Source organism: Camarhynchus parvulus, chromosome 1, assembly GCF_901933205.1.
Source record: "Camarhynchus parvulus chromosome 1, STF_HiC, whole genome shotgun sequence".
In the NCBI taxonomy this organism is placed as follows: Eukaryota; Metazoa; Chordata; class Aves; order Passeriformes; family Thraupidae; genus Camarhynchus; species Camarhynchus parvulus.
The window spans coordinates 9,182,245-9,191,714 of record NC_044571.1 but is presented as its reverse complement, the minus strand read 5'-3'; positions in this window follow the sequence as shown (position 1 = coordinate 9,191,714).

Below are 9,470 nucleotides of genomic sequence, written 5' to 3'. Positions count from 1 at the left end.
GATAGCACCATCCACAAAGGTTGCTGCTGTGAGCAAAGCCCTGGAAGAGGCTGGAGCAGTCTGCTTCTGTCCCCTGCCACAGGACAAAACCAGCCCTGTCCTATAAAGTTCTTCATTTGGGCTAAAGTTTCAGTTTGGCTTTGGTTTAGTCTTATCTACTTCTTAAATCAGAAACTGATCCTGTTTGTTTGTGTTTTGTGACCAGCAGGTTTCAGTGGCTTTGCACTGCAGCTGATGCTGTGAGAATGGGACTGTGTGTGGTGGGAGGTCACTTTGGAAGTGGCTGAGCTGACGAAACTCTTCAGGCTTTGCCTCCCCTTTTTTTTCACCAGCTAAACAGTGGCAGTTATCCAAAATCCAACCTCTGCATGTGCACATCCATCACAGTGTTTAAATTTAGCTAGAGATTTGTGAATTATTTACAAACTGCATGTCAGACTAAATCTGTACTTTCTTCTTTATGATAATAAAAATTGTGTAGCCCTATTTGCATATGTGTCTTGCAGGTTACAATTCCTGTAAGTCACTCAAATTTGTTTTTGCTTAAAAGTCTATGGCAATTTGCTGTTGAAAATTTAACACAAGTAAAGAATCACATTTAAAGTCACTGAACTTTTTATAATTTCCATAATTTTTTTCCCTCCCTTCTCTTTTTTGTTACTGGCTGGCATTTGGTTCTGAGGGCTGGAAAAACTGCTTTACTCAATGGTAATGTCCTTTCCCATTAAGAAAATCATGTTGATGTAAAGGAAATTTTCCATCCAGTGGTTTGTTAGTGCTGAAGTACACTGGAAAGCTGCTGCAAATTAGTCTGGAGAAGACCACTGTTTTCATGAAATGAAAATGAACTTATAAATGGTCATACCAGTCTCCAGGCTGTCCTGCCACTACAGCAGCCCCAGGGCAGAGCCAGGATGGGAGACATGCCCAGGGAGCACCACAGAGCCAAGGATGGCCAGCCATGGCTGTGGCAGCTCTGTGGCTGAGCTGGGGCCCAGCAGCTGGAGCAGGCTCTGTCCCCAGAGCAGGACAGAAGCCCCCAGGGCTCTTCCTCACTGCTCTTCCTGCTGGAGCTGGCCCTGGGCAGGGGCTGCAGAGCCCCAGGCACCCTGGCCCTGGGCTGGGCAGTGGTTTGGTGCCCATAACCAGCAGGATCCTCTTTTTGGAGCTGCCTGTTGCCTTCTGCTGCCTCTACAGGGGTGTGACAGGGCAGACAGGAGGATGGCAGCCTGCCAGCCTGGCCCCAGTGTGCCCTTTGCCCCTTTGGCACACTTGATGTGTGACTGTTTCCACTCCTGCTTTAATCTGCCTTGCATTCTCATCAGAAATATTTCCTCTCTCCTGGCAGCACTGAGTGTGCTCCATGTGTGCAGCCAGCAGCAGCTGCTCTGTGCCCAGCCTGGGCTGCACTGCTCCCACCTCACCTTTTTCTGGGCACAGCTTCCTGGTGTCTTTCCCAAAGCCATTTGGAAACTACAGACTTATTAAAAAGCCCTTTCAAATACACCTTGTGGACAAAGATAACACATCAGTCTCCTTCATGAATGTACAGTGTCTCTCCAGGCAGCAGAAAAATTTTGGGAGGTAACAGTGCTCCCTGACCACCTGTGGTGTCCAAAAGGAAGGCAAAACGAAACAGAGAGTAAATTAATTTTTAATTTTTCATGATGGCAGCACAGCCACTTCTCACAGCAGGGCACAGAATCATTAGGGATTGGTTCATCCTCATCAATACAGAAGTCCTTTATCCAGGCAATTTTCTGAGTACAGTTGTTTCCAATCTTTTAAGGCTTGTTCCTGTTATACATGGATAATGAGGTGATTGGCTCTCGCAGTTAAGGGATGACTATTGTGTGAATATTAAGAAAAGCTTTAGTGGTGTTATCATAGTTATGTTATGTTAACATGTTAACATAGTTATGTTATTGTGGTTTAGATGTCCTCTGTTCTCCCCACAGCTCCCTTTCCCCCCTGTATTGTTGCCATCAGACAGCCTGGGCTGTCTAGGACAGGTACAAAGAAGGTGTGCACAAACACCCCTCTCCTGGGGCAGCTGGGAATGGAACAGCTTGGTGCTTAGGGGGTGAGACATGGCAACACCTGACTTCCAATCAAGGGACAAGAAAGAAAAGAAGAGCTGACTGACAGACTTTGGGAGGGGCCAGGGCTGGCTGATGCAGCCCCCAGGGGTATAAAAGACTGAGCATCCATGCTGAGGATGAACTGGCTATGCGGTATGCATAAGGGGCAGTTCCCAGCACTGCAGCTTTTTCCTTATGTAGTCCTTTGTTGTATTTTTGTCAAGGTTTAATAACCCTTTTTAAATTTTTAAAGTGAGCAGTTGTCTCTCACACTCCCCGTTCCACCCCAGCCCTGCTGCAATCCCTGTGGCATAAATGACTCTGCTTTCCAGCATCCTCCCTCCTGACCTGGGAGGGTGGCAGCTCATCCAGGCTGTGCAGGGACACGTGCAGCAGCCACAATTGCACAAACAGTGACTAACCAAGCTACTTAACTCCTCCATTCCACAGAGCTGCCCAACTGTTTATAGCAATTAAACAGCAAGAGATGTGGGAGAAGCACACACAGTAATGTCTATGCCGTGCAAAAAATGTTGACCCTTTTGAGGCCGCGGGCCTGGCGGAACCTGCAGCCCCGTGGCTGCTCGGGCTGGCACAGTTGGCTGCAGGCTGACACTGCAGGAGCCAGAGCTGCCGGGCCTCCCTGCGTCCCTGCCTTCTGTAGGAATGTGCCCCTAGTGACGGAGTGACAAAACTATCCTTCGTCCCCTCAAAAAGTAAAGGAGCCCAGAAGTTTCTCTCCTCGGTTAGGTGGAAAAGGCATCTCATAGGACCTGGGGGACTTCGCCTCAAACTTAAGGATAGCTAATTGGACAGGAGCCAAAAGTCCCGCCTGGGCAATTTACTAGAAAAAGAAGAGAACAAAGAAACTAATCGCTTTTGTGGGGTGTTTTACCAGGGGCAGGAGGGTCTCTTGCAGCTGGATCGGTCTTTCTCTGTAAAGAGTTTGTTATTTTGCCTTTTATTAAAACCTTTTTGTTTCCAACACTGCAACAGAAGCCATCCTGCTGATTTTATGCCTCCAAAGGTAGCTGAGCTATCTTGGGTGAGAAAGAGACCTCCAAGAGTTTGTGAGACCTGGCTTAAGGAGGCTCCTATTTCTGCCTTCCCGTCATCATCTGCTGCTCCTTCTACTGCAAACAGCGCAGTCACAAGGTCCTTTATCTCACCTTACTTATTCACTCCTTTTAAGCAGTTGCTTGTAAGAATGTTTTTCCTCCTTCCCGCAGCGCTCCTCACAGCATTGCTGATGTGGTTCTTCTCTCATTTACCTGTCAAGATGTGCTTAACGACTCTGCATTCTCCTTTCTAATGGCTGGTGACACTGCAAATCACTACCAGAGCCTGCAGCTGGCCAGTAACTTGTGTGTAATGCAAAGCAAAGAGAAATCACTCGTGTATGACTGAATCACTCGGAACAAAATTATTTCAGCTGCATCTGATAAGACAGCTGCAACATATGCACAGTCTTTTTGGAATATAAGACAGAATATGAAATGTGTGTGGGGAAAAAAAGCATTTTTGGTTGGCATTATCAGCAGTGTTTAGCACATGGTAAGCAATTTCCAGTCAAGTGGAAGATAAACCTTTTATAGGCCACAGTGATTTGCTGTCAGTGGCGCTTTCAAAAAGCTCATTTGGATCAACCAGGTTAGGAGGTGACACAGACATTTGTCAGCCAAACAAAAGAGATTACAGACCCAGGGTGAGATACAAAATAAGGTATTTATTGCATAAAGGTCAATGAAAGTCACACACAAACCTATAGTATTGTACTCAAACTGTCAGTCCTATTAAAACAGCTGATAAATAGGCTACCCCCTGAGGATGAATCGTAGCACTGAGCCTCCAGTTTAATTGTCTGATAGAGTGTCCAAGATGTGGGGAAAAATGGTTTTCTTTGGGTGTTTAGGTGTCCTAGATTGCCTATCAGCAGAGGCCCATATTAGCTTCTGCTAGATGAAATTTAATGCAGACTGATTACATGTTACTGCTATAAGCAACCCTTTAAAAGAGTAAACGCTCTTTCTATAAATACCATAGATATATTTTAGCACGGAATTCCCGGGTGCGGAGCGCGGTCCCTCCCTGTGAGGAGGCAGCGGGATGGATGTTGCTGCATTGCCCTCTCGTGGGATGAGGCTGCAAACAGCACTGAGCGCTCCGGAGCTGAGCCCGGAGTCCCGAGCTGACGGCCAAGGGCTGCCCTGCTGGGGGAGAGTGCTCAGAGATCTGCACCTGGGAAATATTCACTCAAAGAAGTAAATGATTCATCTGCCTCGTTTTACACTTAGCGGGATTAAAATATTCACCTCCCAAAACGCTGTTCACATATTCGAAAAAATATTTAAAATACAAATTTTCATTAGAAAATGAAATACTCCATTTTCCCCCTAAATCTTCTGTTCCTGCATTTCTACAGGACACAGCTCCGAGGCTATGTCCCTGCAGGAATTGCAAAGATTGTCCCATACCATACCACCACAACAATAAACAGCATAAATACAGTCCCACTCCTATCCCAAGTCTCTTTCTGCAGGACTTGATGTCCCAAACAGGAATTAAGGAGCAGGAGGATGAGCAGCGCTATGTAGTGGCACAGAGTGGGAATGAAGCCCGTGGCAGAAGTGGAGGGAGCGTACCAGGGATGAAAGTCGAGCACAGATCCATTTTAGTGTGCTGGGAATGATGCCATCTATCACACTGAGTGCTGCAATTGCCTCCCACAATGCTGGATCTCATCTCTATTCTGTCCTGCTCTTCTGGGAATTTTAAAGAAGCGTTCTCCTGTCTAGCCAAAGCACTTTTGTCACCTGCACTCAGTTGTCTGAGTACTTCATGGTCTCTGAAATATTTATCCTCTCACTTTTCTTGTCAGGTAAGAAAATTCTCCATTTTGCAGATGACAAAGTGAGCACAGGGATTAATCCTCAGTTCCAAAAAGAGATTTATGTATGCAAAGTGGTGCTTAGGCAGAATTTAAGAGTCTATATCCAAAATGTACATTGTGAAAAGCTCTGTTCAAGGACTGGAGGTGCCTGGTGGCATGCAAGGAAGCTGTCAGGGAGTTACCTTCTCTTCCTGAGGGAGAGGAAAAGTGACAGCAGTTCAATTCCTTGTTATAAGCCATTTATTTCTGTATTATGAAATAACATTTTCTAAAAACTGCATTCAGGTAGGACTTCATATCTAGGCTGTGCTACATGTAAACACCTTGGGATGAAGGAGGTGGAGGAACAGTTTACAACACTCCCAGCAGGGAAGGAATCAAGGTTAGATCTTGTCCTACCCTACTGCAAGGAGCTCAGGGAAATGCTGCCTCTCTTGTTTTATGCACCTAAATCCCCAGGGAGTCTCCCCTGAGAGCCTGCTGCAGCACCACAGGCACAGCACAGGCCCTGGCTGAGCTGAGATGAGCAGCTGAGCTTATGCTGGATTTGTGAGGCTGTTTGGGGCTTGACCAAATTCAAAATTCATTTCACAAGTCTGAACTGTCCTGGAGCTCACTTAAGACTTTGCCACAAAACATGATGCCCTGCTTCTGACTGATGACAGAGAGCACTGCTGTGGGAAACACCAAACCTGCATCATAGGCTCTTCTAATCCCATGAAAAGTTGAGCCTCCACCTCCCTGAGATTAGAAAAATGCCCTGAACATCAGGTGCTGCATATTTGGGGTGGGAATGGTCCTCATTGCTCTGGGGCCACTGAGAAAGGCAGGACTGCAGCAGCAGCAGAGAGCAGCCATGACCCAGGGCTCAGTGGGCTCTGTGTTTTCTGGGGGCAGAACTATGGCTCCCACTCTAGGGCATTTTTCTCTGTTTTGTAAGTGCTGTATTTCAAGTTTCTCAGTAGCCTAAGGAACCACAGAGTGCCCCTCCCCAGGCTAAGTGCCTACTGCCAAGGCTACTGATCCAGTCCCCTGCAGGGACCCTTGCCTTCTGCTCTCACAAATTCACACTTCTGGCTGCAGAGCAGTCTGAGTTCTGCAAAGGGTGACAATTACCTCTGTGCAGAATGCCCCCCATGAACTGGCAGCTTTTCCTGTAATGCAGAGCCATTTGTTCAAATGACAGGAAGGGTGATGCTGGTTTGGGAATCAGGCTCCTGGGCACGTTTTCTAATCCCTGGTTATGGAAGACAGCAGGCAAGACACTGCAGACACTGAATCCCTCTTCCTCCATGGAAACATCAAAGACCAGTGTTTAGTTCCCCTGGTGTCTCTCAATGACTAGTTTAAAACTCTCCTGTGCTCAGCAGTTTGGATTTTGGATATTCCCACCTGGAAGCCTGATTTTCCTGTCTTCAGTGCAGAGTGACTGTCACCCCAGCAAGTCACCCCTACAGATGGCATGGCAGGACAGGTGCTGACAACAGCTGTGTCACAGCTGCTCCTCTGGGTTCCTACAGCCCATTGCTGGGCGCCTGCTGAAGTGCTCTCAGTTGCTGAAAGCAAACAAACAGCCACAGTGGACAGAGAGCTTTGTTTTCTTTCTTGCATTTGGGACAAATAGTGACTATAGAAACCATCTCCTCTAAAAAATTCTGTCTGATAAAGGTTATTAATGTGGCTTACTATGAGCACTTAAAATTAGGTAGCTAATGTAGACATCTAAGCTGGGAGACTGTCCTACTTCATTTCCTTTGTCTGGTGTGTGGAGAAAGAAAATCTCACCCAGAAATTTTCAAAGCTGGAACTAGAAGTCAGGGGCTGTTTAAAAGTCAGTGCTGAGTTACATTAAAATGCAGTGGAACATGAGGATTTTCTGATTTGTCCTCTAAAAGACTCTCTCATCTGCAATGGTAGAAATAGGCACATACAAGCCTAGGCAGCTCCTTCCACTAAGTATTGTATCAGTCTCCAAAATGGGACTGTGTGAAGAGGAACAGCATTAGCACTTTTCTACTTGATAATGCAACTCAGCAGGAAGGGAAAATGTTACATTAGAAAACTGTGGATGTGACAGTTTGGTCAGAGAGAGAGAAAGTTAGATAAGTTTTCCCATGAATCAGCCTGGGAAGCTTTAGGGAGCTGGAGATAAACAATGATACTCAAATATTAAAACAATATGCAGGTGGTGTTTTTTAACAATCTGTTTTGCTGTTTTTCTCATAAGGTTGTTTACAAATGGGGTATCTTGTTAATTAGCCAGTCATGTGAAATGTATTGATTAAATGACCAATCAGGTCCCCCTGTAGTGAACTAAGGTATAAAAGGGGAAGAGGACCAAATAAATGGGGCTTTTGCCATTTGCCTTCTGATACAACTCTGTGTCACCTCTGACTCAACAGTGCCATCAAACAGATACTGATTTTATGTAGACTGCGGGTACCTTCTTTGGAAGCTTCATGCAGCAAAGTTGATTCAAAGCCCACAAAACCAAAATCACTTCTTACTATGTACATGTCTTACTATGTGCATGCCTATGTATATGTCTTTAAGGAAATGTTTAAGGACATCTCTACTCAGCAAAGCACACTGATGTGCATTTAAATCCCACTGAAAGCCAATATTCCCCCATAAGCTTATTATTGAACTGCAATTTTGAAATACATCATCACCTCTGTTTGAAATCTTTCCTCACTTTGGAACGCTACTGTTACAGAGAGAAAAGCCATATGGAACTAATCATGCACACTTTGTGTAGCAGATAGGCATTATAGCAGATTGTGTTTCCCTTCAAGTGCTTGTCCATATGAGCATGCAAACTGTGGTGTGCATACAGCTGAACATGCAAGACAAGATTTTTAGCCCTAACCACATCCATACTGATGTACTTCCTGCTTAGCTGCATACTTATGAGAAGAGCACACACATCACTGCCTGTCTGCCAGCCCAATGAAGCTTCTTTTCTTTCTTCTTTTCCTTTTCATTTTCCTTTTCCTACCCTCACAAAGACCCTACTATTTTTTAGCTTGTTTTCTCCTTATTTGCTTCATTTAATGATTGGTCTTCCCCCCTTTTCTGCTGGCTCATCACTCAGAAACATAGAGTTCAGACTACAGGAGAGAGATTTCTCTTTCTGACAGATATTCCAACACCACTACATTGCCTCACAGAAAAGTATGCTCCTGGGAAGTAAAAGATCTGAAACTTCAGTATTGGCTTGCAGAGAACAAACAGAGGATGAACACTGCAGGATTTCTACCAACCATAACCCCAGGACTGGGAAGGAGGCATCAGTCTCCACTAATCCTTATATGCTGAACTGTGTAAGTCAGATGGCAGTGAAGACCAAATAATAAAGTTTAATCAGCCAAAGTACTGTGGTTCTTTCTCTTTAAAAGGTGATGGGTACAGTTCCAACTCAAATCTGCAAAAAGTCTGGCATGGTGTCATTTTTGTTCATGTCACAGCACTGGGCCCACGAGGCAAACTCATCTCAGCTCTTTTCACTTAGGGCTTCTTAGCATGAGGCATTCTGAGCATTTTTGTTCAGTTGCTTGGACTCCAAAGACAAGACATTCATCCCAACTCTTGCAAATAGCCCTAAGCACTATGTCATGACACAAATTTGCACTTAGAGAAACACATCTGGTGCAGATAGGTGTGTATATTACTTCCTAATGAAAAATAGTATTTTAAATATTTATTTATTATTTATTTTTAGAATATGGGAACAGTGCTTTGGGAAGTGAATATTTTAATCCCAACAAGTGTAAAGATTTGTATTAATCCTTCTCTGTAAAACAAAGGAGAAAGAAAATTCAAGATCAAGACAGGTAAAATTTCTCAAATATGTCTTAAAATATTCCTCTATGCACTAGGCTCCTCTATGATTAAAGCTGTGTATCTGAGCACTCTCCAGTTCCCTAAACTAGTGGATATACAATCTGGGAGATTCCAAAGCTCTTTGCTCATTAGCATTTTATCTCTGAATTGCATTTAATAAATACTTGTGCAACATGGAATATTGACTGCCAGGAGAAGGTAATGTGGAGGAACTCAAATTTCCCACAGGGCAGATGGATATGAAGGGAGAAGGTAGAAATTTGTGGCAGGGTAAAATCTGAAACATTTTTGTAATGGCCACCATTTGGATTAGACAGAGGATTGTAGTGTCAAATGGGCTTCCAGCAGAGTGAGATGGAGAAGTTTGGGTTTTTTAGAGCACTAATTTATCATATAGCTGTACTTGTGAGTGGTGTATAGCTATTTCCCTTATGTAAGAGAATGAAAAGGGTATGCTACCAACATCATAACCAAGCATTCATATTTTACGGTCCCAGCTGGGACTGAATGAATATTTTATGAACTGAAAAGTTAGTTTGGGTTCACTTGGCACAATTCCCATGGCAGATGATTGGGAGCTGGCCTCAATTTGAGCTGCAAGGTTTGTGGGGAGTGAGAAAGAAATTGAAGGCAGTTCCATGTACACTGCTGCAGAA